The sequence below is a fragment of the Rattus norvegicus genome, chromosome 3 (assembly GCF_021556685.1).
Source record: "Rattus norvegicus strain SHRSP/BbbUtx chromosome 3, alternate assembly SHRSP_T2T, whole genome shotgun sequence".
Taxonomy (NCBI): Eukaryota; Metazoa; Chordata; class Mammalia; order Rodentia; family Muridae; genus Rattus; species Rattus norvegicus.
The window spans coordinates 38,532,601-38,550,207 of NC_141536.1; the positions used below are offsets into that span (position 1 = coordinate 38,532,601).

At 38.3% G+C, this 17,607-nt stretch overlaps 1 protein-coding gene across 5 annotated transcripts in view; it reads left to right on the top strand.

The window, feature by feature from the left end:
• Nucleotides 1–17,607, top strand: part of Galnt13 (polypeptide N-acetylgalactosaminyltransferase 13) — a 666,951-nt gene that overhangs the window by 451,226 nt on the left and 198,118 nt on the right.

The following is a 17,607-nucleotide window of genomic DNA, read 5'->3' on the forward strand; positions in this document are numbered from 1 at the left end:
TGAAGATTTGAATTACAATCTACAGGTTAGACACACACATTTTTAATTTGGGGATGTGAATTTAATTTTGTCTGTAATGAAAAGAATTGTGACTATTTCCAACTCTAATTGCCATACTTCTCAAATCTTTTGTGCTCTGAGACCATTTGCTGCTCTTGATTGTGTGGTCTGAAAATGATGACTCAGTAACACTAAGGAAGCATGTTATTCTCCACCTCGGGCATTTACTTTAGGGACAGCTTATGTATGAAGGACTCTGACTGAGCTTGGGAAGGCTCTTCAGAATGTTAAGTCTATTTTTGTCTTTAATTAACGTTGATTTCTGGCGTATATTGTCTCTAAAATAGTCTCTTGTGTTGTTCGTTTTGGGTCTAGATTTTTGCCAGTGCTTCACAAATTATCTACAGATTTAGAGGCTTGTTCAAGCATATGTATATTATGTGGTGATTCTGTGAATCAGAAATTGAGACAGGGTATAGCACAGAAATTCTTCTGATGCTATAAGTGGTCTATGACTCCTTGCTATTTCCTTTAAGTTGCAACAGTCCACTCAATGGTGATGTTCAGCTCTCAGATGGCCTGTTGTGTTCTAGGAAGTCCAAGATGGCCTCTGTCTTGCCTGCATATAAGTGTGATTGTGAGGTTAAATTACAGTTGTTAACTAACATGCTAATCATTGGCTGTTACCAGAGTGGAGTGTGGTATTTCAGTAGCTTTGAGAGAAGTTCCCTTCCCCTGGATCACAAGATGAGAAGATTGTGACCAGCTCAACTTGAAGAGTCTAATATGACTCACATGAAAAGACATAGACCTTAGACTTTATGTCTCATAAAGCAGAGCAGCAAAGACTTGTGGCACTCTGACACACCCCAATTCTCCCTTCCACTTCAGGTATTTAACTCAGAGGAATAGAGGTGTGTAACTGAAGGTACATTTATTTACATTTAACTTCCTTAAATAGTTTATGGACTTGCTTTGTTTTTATGCCATCATAGACAGCAATTGAATTTTGTATCTGCTTATTTTATTTAAGTATTTTATTGAAAGAGATATGGGAGTTATGTTAATTTACATAAAATTATGCGCCATGTAGCATGTTTCTTCTATAGCATTCAGATGCTATTGTAGAAATGCATTGTGGGCTATAAATTAATCAGTAAATAAAATGTGCTGTGCTTTAAATGTGCTTGCTTGACCACATGGCAACTCAGCTAAATTTCTGTTAATATTAATATGTTAGCTCTTCACCAAGTAACATCAAACATTTCCTGTATGAAAATAATGCTCAAGTATAATAAACACCATTATTTGCAATTTCTTGAATAATATCTATGTCTAGGATCTACATTCCTGGATCATAAAATCTTATTAGAGGACTTTTTCATGATCCTTACAAGTCTTTTCCCATAGATGTCTTTTACATTCTGTCTGTAGTGATTTAATTAACTAGAACATAAAATTTTTCTTTGATTTTTGATTATGTTGTATATTTAGTTGGTTAAAAACTGAAGGACTAAAACAATGATATTGAAAAATATGAATTCCCTTCCTTTTTTATACCATAACTTTCCTGTGTCTTATTTTAGTTTTATGTTTTTTCTCTTTGTGTGTGTGTGTGTGTGTGTCTGTGTAATTGCTCCCTTTTTCATATTTTTGTTTTGCTTTTGATATTTTAGTTCCTCCGTCATTTAGCATATCCTTTCTTTAGCACATTTTTATTTGGTATGTTCCTGTCTTACATTCAAACATTTCCTTTTTACTAACTCTTAGAGCATACAAAAATATGACTTTAATAGTTGCTGGATAGATTTTTTACCTTTGTCCTCTGGAGGAGAAGTGCATGCTGACAGGAGCCTGATATAGCTGTCTCCTGAGAGGCTCTACCAGATCCTGAAAAATACAGATATATATGATCCTAGCCAACCGTTGGACTGAGCACAGAGACCTGAATGGGGGAGTTAGGGAAAGTACTGAAGGAGCTGAACGGGTTTTCAACCCATAGGAAGAAAAACAATATCAAACAACCAGACACCCTAGAGCTCCCAGGAACTAAATCCCCAACCAAAGAGTACACATGGAGGGACCCAGGACTCCAGCTGCGTATGTAGCAGAGGATGGCCTTGTCTGGCATCAGAGAGAATAGAGACCCTTGGTCCTGTAAAGGTCCAATGCTCCAGTTAGGTGAAGGCCAGGGCAGTAAGATGGGAGGGGGTGGGTGGATGGTGGAGCACCCTCATAGAAGCAATAGGGAGTGGGGTGTGGAGAGCAAACCAGAAAAGGTGATAACATCTGAAATGTAAATAAATAAAATATCCAAAACAAGAAAGTGATAAATTTAAATGAATAATTTTTAGATCCTTTGTGAATGATCTGATAGATGATGCAAGAGCATGTCTCATGCACCCTTATTCTGTGGGAATAAGGTAGATTGGCTTGCATGTGGATTTCATTGTTTTCCTATTGAAGTAAGTAATTATCTTCCTAATTCTACACCTACTCATTAAGTGAGGTGGCCACAAAACACAGAGTGGATTATACAGTAAGAAGAAAGGATTGGTAGACTGAGTTAGAAAGGAAGGGAGCAGATATCGTGATTCTGGTGCATATAAAAAATGAGGTCACTGGTTACCATTCTTATCACCAAGTGTTACCTATTACCTATGGAAGATGAGTCACTAGGCACTGAATAAGAGAGTCCTGTATCTCTGAGTACTTTTGTTTCCCCTCTAGTATCTGTTCAGGGGTCACTAAAACTTCAGCAGTTGAGTTGGCCAGTGAAGAGACTTGACCTTATTTGTGAGACAAGCACTGGTTAAAGCAATTACTTATTTTTATTTATATCAATTTATAGGGAATCCAGCCTACTCATTGTTGCTGAATTCTGTATGTAATGGTACTACTGCACTCTATGTCATTGTATTTCTATGTGGACAAATCATGGAAGGTCCTTGCTCAGAAACAGCTGGCTCTGGAAAACAGAAACATTTCATATTAGAGTTCTAGAGCACATCTGAATATGAATAATCTCACAATTAATCCTAAACCTGAAATATGTCCAGGCCATGCATAGAAAATGATAAAAGACCATGGGCATCACATACAGTATGTTTGCTCTAATCTTAACCTTATCATGAGTAAGTATTCAAATTCAAAATAAGTTGAATTTTCTCCATTATTTTCACATTGAAAAGGTTATTAGGTTGGAATTAGATCGATCTTTTAAAAATATTTGTCTACATTAACATAATGACCTGAAAAACAGGTCTTGCTACTATTGGAACTAGGATTTAAATTGTATAACCTAGGGCCATTTGAGTTGTATAGCTTGTACTTTATACATCATTATCCTCATGTACCTTCACTTGTATGTGTTCAAATTATTCTTTTACCCTTTAAAACACTTCTATAGGCAGGCATTTCCTCTTAATTATATATAAGTAAGCACAGTTCCTTGTTTAGTCTTGTTCTTTTACTAACATATGTAAATACCAAATTTGAGATTCTTTTTCTCTAAACCTATCACTTTTTTGCCTACCAACCAATTATTCTCAACTAGCAATACCAACATCAACTGATAATTTGTTAGCGGCAAACTGTGAGACAGCAAAACCAACATCAACTAACAATTTATTAGAAGCAAATTGTGAGATCAGGTGGTAGAAATTTGCTTTTGAGCCCCCACCCCAGCTGATTCCAATGGCAGTATAGTTTGATATGGACTCTATAGACATTTTCTATACTCTGTGTACTATGATCCTTTTTGCATGTTAATAATAACTAGTTAATTCCATTGTTATATATTCTTTCCTGCCCTGCTATTGCCTCTTTAGCCCACATGTTATGAACAAGTAATCAATTGTTAAATCTATAAAATACAAAACTACTAACCTTCAGAATATGATCAATTACTACATATAGAAGCGAATTCCTAAAGAGAGATTCCTTAGCCTTGAATGTCAGACTAACAACAAGCATTTAGATCATGTTTTCTCATTTAATTACCGACATCTTTACAATAAATTTTTGTTGAAATGAAATTAAAGTTAAATTGGAGTGATTTGTTTCTATTTGGTATGTATAGATCAATTCTGTCTTCCAGGAAAGTTAACAAATCCCATTGGCATCAAAGTAAACACTTTTAAAATTTGTACTATGGTTTTACAGGTATTTTTTTCAGTTCCTTTTGGAAAAGAGAAACTTAATTTCTTGTTTTCACTCCCTATTAAACCATCATCTTGGTGGCCTTTTGTGCTTATTAAGCATATTTAAATAAGCAATAGAGCTCAGCTTTGTCACATCAGATGAAAAACGAATTTTAGCATATAAAGCATCCTATTATATAAACCTTATAAGAAGGAAGCATTGCAAATATGCCATTGAAGAAAATTATGATTGGCAAACTTTCGCAAATATATAAAAGTCAGCATCAACTAATTTGCAGTGGTGGATTAAACCTTCATGAGCCTGAAAGTACATGTTAAATCTGCAATTCTAGATTATCTAGATGGAAAATTTATTGCTTTAAGTTTGATTCTCAATCTACTTGACAGATGATATATAGTCTTCTTGTATTAGGAATGTGTGGCAACACATGCTGTGAACAGTTCTTCCCCAACTCCTTGCCCGTCCCTTCAGAGTCAGTGTCTCTGCTTTGATCTTGGTTAAAGAATTGATGTCAAATACAGGTTAAATGTAGCAAATAAGTAAGATACTTTTCAGAAAATATCTCTTACTAGGTACTCTAGGCTCAAATTCTTATGGGCATAAAATGCATTTTTATTTTCATGAAAGTGCAGTATAAGAACAAATCTAATTTCAATAATTGATGGTAAAGTCTTTCCTGCTGCCCGTACTTGTCAAAAGGTACATAAATATCATTAATGTACAATGTCACTGAATTACATTTTAGAGTAGTACCACAGAAATACAATTTGAGTGACCCTTAGTTTTATATTTTGATGTCCTTGGCCAGTTCATTTAATCTGGTCATTTAAGCTTTTATGATTTTGGAAATCAAGTCCATACAGAAGTTCACATGCTTAGACTTACTAGGATGTCCATAGTAAAACTCTGGAAGAATTTGGGGGGTTGCATATGTATATTATCATATTATCCACAAATAGTGATATCTTGACCTTCTTCTTCCCAATTTATATACCTCTGATCTCCTTTTGTTGTCTTATTGCTCTAGATAGAACTTCCAGTACTATGCTGAATAGATAGGGGAAGAGTGGAAAGCCTTGTCTTGACCCTGATTTTAGTGGGATTGTTTCAAGTTTCTCTCAATTTAGTTTGATGTTGACTATAGGTTTGCAGTATACTGCTTTTATTATGTTTAGGAATGGACCTTGAATTCTTGATCTCTCTAATACTTTTTGCATGAAGAGGTGTTGTATTTTCTCACAAGCTTTTTCAGCTTTAATGAGATAATCATGTGGTTGTTTTCTTTGAATTTGTTTATATAGTGGATTTACAGTGAAGGATTTCCATGTAGCCAACCATCCAGCATCCCAGGGATGATGTCTACTTGCTCACGCGGATGATTGTTTTTATGTGTTTTGGATTTTTTTTTTTTATTAACTTGAGTATTTCTTATATACATTTCGAGTGTTATTCCCTTTCCCGGTTTCCGGGCAAACATCCCCCTCCCCCCTCCCCTTCCTTATGGGTGTTCCCCTCCCAACCCTCCCCCCATTGCCGCCCTCCCCCCATAGACTAGTTCACTGGGGGTTCAGTCTTAGCAGGACCCAGGGCTTCCCCTTCCACTGGTGCTCTTACTAGGATATTCATTGCTACCTATGGGGTCAGAGTCCAGGGTCAGTCCATGTATAGTCTTTAGGTAGTGGCTTAGTCCCTGGAAGCTCTGGTTGCTTGGCATTGTTGTACTTTTGGGGTCTCGAGTCCCTTCAAGCTCTTCCAGTTCTTTCTCTGATTCCTTCAATAGGGGACCTATTTTCAGTTCAGTGGTTTGCTGCTGGCATTCGCCTCTATATTTGCTGTATTCTGGCTGTGTCTCTCAGGAGCGATCTACATCCGGCTCCTGTCGGTCTGCACTTCTTTGCTTCATCCATCTTGTCTAATTGGGTGGCTGTATATGTATGGGCCACATGTGGGGCAGGCTCTGAATGGGTGTTCGTTCAGTCTCTGTTTTAATCTTTGCCTCTCCCTTCCCTGCCAAGGGTATTCTTTTTCCTCATTTAAAGAAGGAGTGAAGCATTCACATTTTGATCATCTGTCTTGAGTTTCATTTGTTCTAGGGATCTAGGGTAATTCAAGCATTTGGGCTAATAGCCACTTATCAATGAGTGCATACCATGTATGTCTTTCTGTGATTGGGTTAGCTCACTCAGGATGATATTTTCCAGTTCCAACCATTTGCCTACGAATTTCATAAACTCGTTGTTTTTGATAGCTGAGTAATATTCCATTGTGTAGATGTACCACATTTTCTGTATCCATTCCTCTGTTGAAGGGCATCTGGGTTCTTTCCATTTTCTGGCTATTATAAATAAGGCTGCGATGAACATAGTGGAGCACGTGTCTCTTTTATATGTTGAGGCATATTTTGGGTATATGCCCAAGAGAGGTATAGCTGGATCCTCAGGCAGTTCAATGTCCAATTTTCTGAGGAACCTCCAGACTGATTTCCAGAATGGTTTTACCAGTCTGCAATCCCACCAACAATGGAGGAGTGTTCCTCTTTCTCCACATCCTCGCCAGCATCTGCTGTCACCTGAGTTTTTGATCTTAGCCAATCGCACTGGTGTGAGGTGAAATCTCAGGGTTGTTTTGATTTGCATTTCCCTTATGACTAAAGATGATGAACATTTCTTTAGGTGTTTCTCAGCCATTCGGCATTCCTCAGCTGTGAATTCTTTGTTTAGCTCTGAACCCCATTTTTTAATAGGGTTATTTGTTTCCCTGCGGTCTAACTTCTTGAGTTCTTTGTATATTTTGGATATAAGGCCTCTATCTGTTGTAGGATTGGTAAAGATCTTTTCCCAGTCTGTTGGTTGCCGTTTTGTCCTAACCACAGTGTCCTTTGCCTTACAGAAGCTTTGCAGTTTTATGAGATCCCATTTGTCGATTCTTGATCTTAGAGCATAAGCCATTGGTGTTTTGTTCAGGAAATTTTTTCCAGTGCCCATGTGTTCCAGATGCTTCCCTAGTTTTTCTTCTATTAGTTTGAGTGTGTCTGGTTTGATGTGGAGGTCCTTGATCCACTTGGACTTAAGCTTTGTACAGGGTGATAAGCATGGATCGATCTGCATTCTTCTACATGTTGCCCTCCAGTTGAACCAGCACCATTTGCTGAAAATGCTATCTTTTTTCCATTGGATGGTTTTGGCTCCTTTGTCAAAAATCAAGTGACCATAGGTGTGTGGGTTCATTTCTGGGTCTTCAATTCTATTCCATTGGTCTATCTGTCTGTCTCTGTACCAATACCATGCAGTTTTTATCACTATTGCTCTGTAATACTGCTTGAGTTCAGGGATAGTGATTCCCCCTGAAGTCCTTTTATTGTTGAGGATAGCTTTAGCTATCCTGGGTTTTTTTGTTATTCCAGATGAATTTGCAAATTGTTCTGTCTAACTCTTTGAAGAATTGGATTGGTATTTTGATGGGGATTGCATTGAATCTGTAGATTGCTTTTGGTAAAATGGCCATTTTTACTATATTAATCCTGCCAATCCATGAGCATGGGAGATCTTTCCATCTTCTGAGGTCTTCTTCAATTTCTTTCCTCAGTGTCTTGAAGTTCTTATTGTACAGATCTTTTACTTGCTTGGTTAAAGTCACACCGAGGTACTTTATATTATTTGGGTCTATTATGAAGGGTGTCGTTTCCCTAATTTCTTTCTCGGCTTGTTTCTCTTTTGTATAGAGGAAGGCAACTGATTTATTTGAGTTAATTTTATACCCAGCCACTTTGCTGAAGTTGTTTATCAGCTTTAGTAGTTCTCTGGTGGAACTTTTGGGATCACTTAAATATACTATCATGTCATCTGCAAATAGTGATATTTTGACCTCTTCTTTTCCGATCTGTATCCCTTTGATCTCCTTTTGTTGTCTGATTGCTCTGGCTAGAACTTCAAGAACTATATTGAATAAGTAGGGAGAGGGTGGGCAGCCTTGTCTAGTCCCTGATTTTAGTGGGATTGCTTCAAGTTTCTCTCCATTTAGTTTAATGTTAGCAACTGGTTTGCTGTATATGGCTTTTACTATGTTTAGGTATGGGCCTTGAATTCCTATTCTTTCCAGGACTTTTATCATGAAGGGGTGTTGAATTTTGTCAAATGCTTTCTCAGCATCTAATGAAATGATCATGTGGTTCTGTTCTTTCAGTTTGTTTATATAATGGATCACGTTGATGGTTTTCCGTATATTAAACCATCCCTGCATGCCTGGGATGAAGCCTACTTGATCATGATGGATGATTGTTTTGATGTGCTCTTGAATTCGGTTTGCCAGAATTTTATTGAGTATTTTTGCGTCGATATTCATAAGGGAAATTGGTCTGAAGTTCTCTTTCTTTGTTGTGTCTTTGTGTGGTTTAGGTATAAGAGTAATTGTGGCTTCGTAGAAGGAATTCGGTAGGGCTCCATCTGTTTCAATTTTGTGGAATAGTTTGGATAATATTGGTATGAGGTCTTCTATGAAGGTTTGATAGAATTCTGCACTAAACCCGTCTGGACCTGGGCTCTTTTTGGTTGGGAGACCTTTAATGACTGCTTCTATTTCCTTAGGAGTTATGGGGTTGTTTAACTGGTTTATCTGTTCCTGATTTAACTTCGATACCTGGTATCTGTCTAGGAAATTGTCCATTTCCTGAAGATTTTCAAATTTTGTTGAATATAGGTTTTTATAGTAAGATCTGATGATTTTTTGAATTTCCTCCGAATCTGTAGTTATGTCTCCCTTTTCATTTCTGATTTTGTTAATTTGGACACACTCTCTGTGTCCTCTCGTTAGTCTGGCTAAGGGTTTATCTATCTTATTGATTTTCTCAAAGAACCAACTTTTGGTTCTGTTGATTCTTTCTATGGTCCTTTTTGTTTCTACTTGGTTGATTTCAGCTCTGAGTTTGATTATTTCCTGCCTTCTACTCCTCCTGGGTGTATTTGCTTCTTTTTGTTCTAGAGCTTTTAGGTGTGCTGTCAAGCTGCTGACATATGCTCTTTCCTGTTTCTTTCTGCAGGCACTCAGCGCTATGAATTTTCCTCTTAGCACAGCTTTCATTGTGTCCCATAAGTTTGAGTATGTTGTATCTTCATTTTCATTAAATTCTAAAAAGTTTTTAATTTCTTTCTTTATTTCTTCCTTGACCAGGTTATCATTGAGTAGAGCATTGTTCAATTTCCACGTATTTGTGGGCATTCTTCCCTTATTGTTATTGAAGACCAGTTTTAGGCCGTGGTGGTCCGATAGCACGCATGGGATTATCTCTATCTTTCTGTACCTGTTGAGGCCCGTTTTTTGACCAATTATATGGTCAATTTTGGAGAAAGTACCATGAGGAGCTGAGAAGAAGGTATATCCTTTTGCTTTAGGATAGAATGTTCTATAAATATCCGTTAAGTCCATTTGGCTCATGACTTCTCTTAGTCTGTCTACATCACTGTTTAATTTCTGTTTCCATGATCTGTCCATTGATGAGAGTGGGGTGTTGAAATCTCCCACTATTATTGTGTGAGGTGCAATGTGTGTTTTGAGCTTTAGTAAGGTTTCTTTTACGTATGTAGGTGCCCTTGTATTTGGGGCATAGATATTTAGGATTGAGAGTTCATCTTGGTTGATTTTTCCTTTGATGAATATGAAGTGTCCTTCCTTATCTTTTTTGATGACTTTTAGTTGGAAATTGATTTTATTTGATATTAGAATGGCTACTCCAGCTTGCTTCTTCTGACCATTTGCTTGGAAAGTTGTTTTCCAGCCTTTCACTCTGAGGTAGTGTCTGTCTTTGTCTCTGAGGTGTGTTTCCTGTAGGCAGCAGACTGCAGGGTCCTCGTTGCGTATCCAGTTTGTTAATCTATGTCTTTTTATTGGGGAGTTGAGGCCATTGATATTGAGAGATATTAAGGAATAGTGATTATTGCTTCCCGTTATATTCATATTTGGATGTGAGGTTATGTTTGTGTGCTTTCATTCTCTTTGTTTTGTTGCCAAGACGATTAGTTTCTTGCTTCTTCTAGGGTATAGCTTGCCTCCTTATGTTGGGCTTTACCATTTATTATCCTTTGTAGTGCTGGATTTGTAGAAAGATATTGTGTAAATTTGGTTTTGTCATGGAATATCTTGGTTTCTCCATCAATGTTAATTGAGAGTTTTGCTGGATACAGTAACCTGGGCTGGCATTTGTGTTCTCTTAGTGTCTGTATGACATCAGTCCAGGATCTTCTGGCCTTCATAGTTTCTGGCGAGAAGTCTGGTGTGATTCTGATAGGTCTCCCTTTATATGTTACTTGACCTTTTTCCCTTACTGCTTTTAATATTCTTTCTTTATTTTGTGCGTTTGGTGTTTTGACAATTATGTGACGGGAGGTGTTTCTTTTCTGGGCCAATCTATTTGGAGTTCTGTAGGCTTCTTGTATGTCTATGGGTATCTCTTTTTTTAGGTTAGGGAAGTTTTCTTCTATGATTTTGTTGAAGATATTTACTGGTCCTTTGAGCTGGGAGTCTTCACTCTCTTCTATACCTATTATCCTTAGGTTTGATCTTCTCATTGAGTCCTGGATTTCCTGTATGTTTTGGACCAGTAGCTTTTTCCGCTTTACATTATCTTTGACAGTTGAGTCAATGATTTCTATGGAATCTTCTGCTCCTGAGATTCTCTCTTCCATCTCTTGTATTCTGTTGGTGAAGCTTGTATCTACAGCTCCTTGTCTCTTCTTTTGGTTTTCTATATCCAGGGTTGTTTCCATGTGTTCTTTCTTGATTGCTTCTATTTCCATTTTTAATTCCTTCAACTGTTTGATTGTGTTTTCCTGGAATTCTTTCAGGGATTTTTGCGATTCCTCTCTGTAGGCTTTTACTTGTTTATTAATGTTTTCCTGTGCTTCCCTAAGTGTGTTCATGTCTTTCTTGAAGTCCTCCAGCATCATGATCAAATATGATTTTGAAACTAGATCTTGCTTTTCTGGTGTGTTTGGATATTCCATGTTTGTTTTGGTGGGAGAATTGGGCTCCGATGATGGCATGTAGTCTTGGTTTCTGTTGCTTGGGTTCCTGCGCTTGCCTCTCGCCATCAGATTATCTCTAGTGTTACTTTGTTCTGCTGTTTCTGGCAGTGGCTAGACTGTCCTATAAGCCTGTGTGTCAGGAGTGCTGTAGACCTGTTTTCCTCTCTTTCAGTCAGTTATGGGGACAGAGTGTTCTGCTTTCGGGCATGTGGTTTTTCCTCTGTACAGGTCTTCAGCTGTTCCTGTGGGCCTGTGTCTTGAGTTCACCAGGCAGCTTTCTTGCAGCAGAAAAGTTGGTCTTACCTGTGGTCCCGAGGCTCAAGTTCGCTCGTGGGGTGCTGCCCAGGGGCTCTCTGCACCGGCAGCAACCAGGAAGACCTGTGCCGCCCCTTCCGGGAGCTTCAGTGCACCAGGGTTCCAGATGGTCTTTGGCTTTTTCCTCTGGCGTCCGAGATGTGTGTGCAGGGAGCAGTCTCTTCTGGTTTCCCAGGCTTGTCCGCCTCTCTGAAGGTTTAGCTCTCCCTCCCACGGGATTTGGGTGCAGAGAACTGTTTATCCGGTCTGTTTCCTTCAGGGTCCGGCGGGGTCCTGCCGCTCCTGGGCCCTCCCCCACGGGAGCCCAGAGGCCTTATACAGTTTCCTCTTGGGCCAGGGATGTGGGCAGGGGTGAGCAGTGTTGGTGGTCTCTTCCGCTCTGCAGCCTCAGGAGTGCCCACCTGACCAGGCGGTTGGGTTTCTCTCTCACCAGGTCTCGTGTTTTGGATTTTGTTTGGGAGAATTTTATTGAGTATTTTTCATTGATATTCATATCAGAAATTGGTCTGAATTTCTCTTTCAGTCTTAGGTCTTTGTATGGTTTAAGTATCAGTATAACTGTGGCTTCAAAGAATGAATTGAGTAGTGTTCCTTCTGTTTCTAATTTGTGGAATAGCTTGAGAGCAAAGTTGGTGGATATAAAATGAACTCTAACAAAACAGCAACACTTATTTACTCGATGGATAAATGAGTTGAGAAACAAATTAGGGAAATGACACTCTTCACAATAATTTTAACATAAAGCATCTTAGTGTAACACTAACCGAACAAATGAAAGATCCTTATGAGAAGAACATCAAAACTCTGAAGAAAGAAATTGAGGAACACCCCAAAAGATGGAAAGATCTCCCATGTTCATGGATTGGCAGGATTAACATAGTAAAAATGACCATCTTACCAAGAGCAAGCTACAGATTTAATGTAATCCCTATCAAAACTCCAACTAAATTCTTCACAGATATAGAAAGAACAGTTCTCAAATTCACCTGGAATAACAAAAAACCCGGGATAGCGAAAACTATTCTTAACAATAAAAGAAATTTTGGGGAAATTGCAATCACGGACCTCAAGCTGTATTACCAAGCAATAGTGATAAAAAGCCACATGGTATTGGTAAACAGACAAGCATGTAGAAAAACTGAATAAAATTCAAGACCCAGAAATAAATTCATAAACCTGTGGTCACATGATATTTGACAAAGAAACCAAAACCAGAAAAAAAGACAGTGTTTTCATCAAATGGTACTAGTTAAACATGTAGAGGAATTCAAATTGATCAATTCTTATCTCCTTGTTCAAAGCTCAAGTCCAAGTGGATCATGGACCTCCACATAAAACCAGATATGCTAAGACTAATAGAAGAGAAAGTGGGGAAGATCCTTCAATACATCAGCACAGGTGAAAATTTACTGAACAGAACACCAATTTCTTATGCTCTAAGATCAACAACCAACAAATGGAACCCCATAAAATTGAAAAGCTTCTATAAGACAAAGGAGATTGTCAATAAGACAAAACAGCAACCAATGGATTGGGAAAAGATCTTTACCAATTTTACATCTGATAGAGGGCTAATATCAAAAATATTCAGAGAAATAAAGAAGGTAGACTCTAGAAAACAAAATGACCCTACTAAAATGGGGTACAGAGCTAAACAGAATTCTCAACTGAAGAATCTCCAATGTCTGAGAAGCACCTAAAGAAATGTACAACATCTTTAGTCATCAGGGAAATGCAAATCAAAACAACCCTGAGAATCTAGCTCACACCAATCAGAATGGCTAAGATCAAAGACACATACTACAGCAGATACTGGCAAGGATGTGGAGAGAGAGGAACACTCCTTTGTTGGTAGGTCTGCAATCTGGTAAAACCACTTCTGAAATCAATCTGGAGGTTCTTCAGAAAATTGGAAATATTTCTCTCTAGAGATACGGCTAATACCACTCCGGGGCATACCCCAAAGATACCCCAAAATATAACTATGTTTATAGTAGCATCCTTATTTATAAGAGCCAAAAGATAGAAACAACACAGATATCTGTCAACAGAAGAATGCATACAGAAGATGTGTCACATTTACACAATGGAGTGCTATTCAACTATTAAAAACAATGACGTCATGAAATTCTCCGGCAAATGGAGGAAAGTAAAACATATCATCTGGAGTGAGGTAACCTAGGCACAAAAGAACACATCTGGTATTTACTCACTAATAAGTGGCTTTAGCCCAAAAGCTCAGAATACTCCCAATATAACCCATACACTAAGCTTATGAAGGAAAACCAAACTGTGGATGCTTCGATCCTAAATAGAAGGAGAAACAAAATTATCACAGGGATGGAGGCCCCTGGGATTAAGACTGCAAAGGGAGGGAAAAAACAGATGTCAGGGTCTGGTATTGGAAAGGACAGGAGAGAAGTACAAAGGGTCTGGAAATTGGACAGAAATATGTAGCATTTGAGGCTATTGGAGGTAGCTGCTAGAAAGTCCCAGAGGCCTGGTAAGTGAAAGGCTCCCAGGAGGAGCCTGGCATGTCTGTTTCCTGAGAGATTCTACCAGCACCTGACCAATAGAGATGCAAATACTCACACCCAACCATCAGATTGAGCCTGGATAGCACAATGGAAGAGTTAGGGGAAGGACTGAAGGAGCCAAAGGTATTGCAACCTCATAGGAAGAACAATATCAATTAACCAGACCAGCCAGAGACTAAACCCATATAGATGGAGGGATCCATGGCTCCAGATACATATGTAGCAGAAGATGGCCTTATCTGATGTAAATGTGAGGGCAAGACCTTGTTCCTATGGAGGCTAGATACCCCAGTGTAGGGGGATGATAGAGCAGTGAGGCAAGTGTGAATGAGTAGAGGAGAGCTGTCTTGAGTCAAAGAGGAGGGGTGAGAGGGAGGATGGGTTGAGGGTAAACAGGAAGGGGGCTAACATTTGAAATGTAAATGATTAAAATGATTAATAAAAATGTGATTACAGTTTTACCCAGAAGCTCAGTGAGAAAAAAAGTTTAAAAAAAAAAGAGAAGAAACTGAAAAAAAAAATTTGAGTGAAAAAAGAATGATCAACATCCCTTCCTTCAGCCGTGAGGAAATAATGAGGTCAGGGAGAAGAGAGGGCCTGAAAGAAGCACATGGATGTGAGTAACTCTGTGACTGTTTGGATGTTGTAGAAAATTTTAATCCCAATTTGGGTTTTCTACCCTGCCTTTGACATATTAATCCCCAGATAAATACATACATCAATCTTATATTTATAATAAGCCTTAATTACTGCAAGAGAGGGGAGGACATCTACCCCCTATGCTATTCAAATCTATTTGCTATTGATAACTCTGAGTTATTACTTACTATGTTTCATCTGGGCTGCTCTTTACTCCAATTGGCCAACCATCACAGCAATGTTTTCCTGACTCCTAACCATGGCTACATTCTCTCCCTCCTCACCCTTCTTCTCTATCTCCTGGTTCTCCTCAGACCATCAAGCCCAGAAAATCCTAAACCCTGCTGTGTTTCTTAATCAAACTATTGGCATGACATTTTTATTCACAAATCAAAAATAAAATGGGGCAAAGTTTTGGGGAAACTGACTTAGCATTACAATACACAATGAAAGACCAAACCTCAACAGTTGGGTATGAGTCCAGTCAAATTTAAACACCTTCCTTCCTTCTTACCTGGGGGTGATGATAGCTTTTTTTCTGTTATAATTATGTTTCCAGGGACTGGAAAGAAGATGGCTCAGTGGTTAAGAGCACTATCTGTTCTTCTAGGGTCCAGAGTTCAATTCCCAGCAACCACATAGTGGCTCACAACCATCTGTCATAGAATATGATGCCCTCTTCTGGTGTATCTGAAGATAGCTACAGTGTACTCAGATACAAAATATAAATAATTTTTAAAAATTGTTTCCTATTTTAGCCAGAGGAGTAATAAGAACAAGAAATTATATGATAACCAGAGACTTGGACTAATTAACGTGTATGAACGCTGTGTTTATCATTATTATAAACATAAAGAAAATGTGTATGTTCTTTCTTTTTAGATCATACAGGTTTCAAATATTTCTTCTTATAGCATTCCTTTTATAACAGTATACCTTATTCTCATTAAAATGGAATATAATCAAGGCATTGGCTTCATGTAACATGCAAAATTAAGACAAGCATTTTTAAAAGAAGGGGAGCAGGTGAGTCAGTAATTTGATAATAAATTATTAAAATAATGTATGCTGAAAATTTTCTCTTTAGAAATTTATTTTTATCTATTATTTAAAAATGTACCTTATATAAGAAGAAATTCCTTTAGAATCTTAATAAAGATGATTTCTGTTAAATTAATTCATAGAAAATTGAAGGGAAAATTTAAGTTTGACAATGTATTGTTTATGTAGAGTTTATGAGCTATGAGTGATGTCTGTCTTATCAATCACTGGGGTGATCAGGATATGTGGGCATCAGTCTCAGAATAAGGAGTTCTAAATGGGAATAACATGCATTTTTCTCCTCAAACCACAAGCACCTAGCTGTTGGAATAAGCCTATAGCTGTTTCTCACTGAATAAGCAAAAAGGAGTAATGTGTTATTTGTACAAGACATTAGTGTGCTGGATCCAAATGCTCATGATGGTCTTCATCAGGATATAAAGACAATTTTATTTTTTTTTATTAACTTGAGTATTTCTTATATACATTTCGAGTGTTATTCCCTTTCCCGGTTTCCGGGCAAACATCCCCCTCCCCCCTCCCCTTCCTTATGGGTGTTCCCCTCCCAACCCTCCCCCCATTGCCGCCCTCCCCCCATAGACTAGTTCACTGTGGGTTCAGTCTTAGCAGGACCCAGGGCTTCCCCTTCCACTGGTGCTCTTACTAGGATATTCATTGCTACCTATGGGGTCAGAGTCCAGGGTCAGTCCATGTATAGTCTTTAGGTAGTGGCTTAGTCCCTGGAAGCTCTGGTTGATAAAGACAATTTTAAAAGGAAACATGCTCTGTCTATTTGATTTGTTTGCATCTTTAAAGCAAGTGTCCTAGATCAAATAGTGTATTTTATCTTATGGAAAATACTTAATTGCTCTTGAAGATTTAAGATCTTCTCACATTTGAATAACAATTAAGGAACATTAGTCATATCTATTTTTATGCTGCCTTTCATTTACCCTCCAAATATCATTATATTTTATTAATTAAAAAATCTTCTTAAAGATCCCATCCTATGACTCTGTTTTTGGTTATTTTTTCCCTGGCACTTTATCTCAAACACATATCCACATGTTTGGCTATATTTTTTATAGATATTTCATCCAAATGGAAGCTTTTTATAGGATATTTTGTTTATTTACATTTCAAATGTTATCCCCCTTTCCAGCTTCTATGAGGGCGTTCATCCACCCACTCCTGCCTCACAGTCCCAGCATTGCCCTATGCTGTGAGAGCATCCAGCCTTCACGGACCAAGGCCCTCTCTTCCCATTGATGCCAGACAAGGCTATCCTCAGCTACATATGCAGCGGGAATCCTGGGTCCCTCTTTGGTTGGTGGATTAGTCCCTGGGAGCTCTGGGGCATCTGGTTGGTTGATATTGTTCATCCTATGTGGTTGCAAAACCATTCTGCTCCTTAAGTCCCTTCTCTAACTCCTTCTTTAGTGTTCCCATGCTCAGTCTGATGGTTGGCTGCAAGCATCTGCCTTTGTACTTGTCAGGTTTTGGCAAAGCCTCTCAGGAGACAACAATATCAGGTTGCTGTCAGCAAGCACTTCTTGACATCCAAATTAGTGTCTGGGTTTGGTATCTGTTTATGGGATGGATCCCCAGGCAGAGTAGTCTGTGAAATCACTTTTCCTTTGGTCTCTGTTCCACATTTTGTCTTTGTATTTCCTTTAGTTAAAAATTTGGAGATGAGTGGGTGGTACCACATTTTCTGTATGCATTCCCCTGGGGAAGGATACCTGGGTTCTTTCCAGCTTCTGGCTCTCATAAGTGGCTACTATAAACATAATGGAGCATATGTCCTTGTTATATGTTGGTGCATCTTTTGGGTAGATGCCCAGGAGTGGTATAGTTGAGTCTTCAGGTAATATCTCCAATTTCCTGCAGAAAAG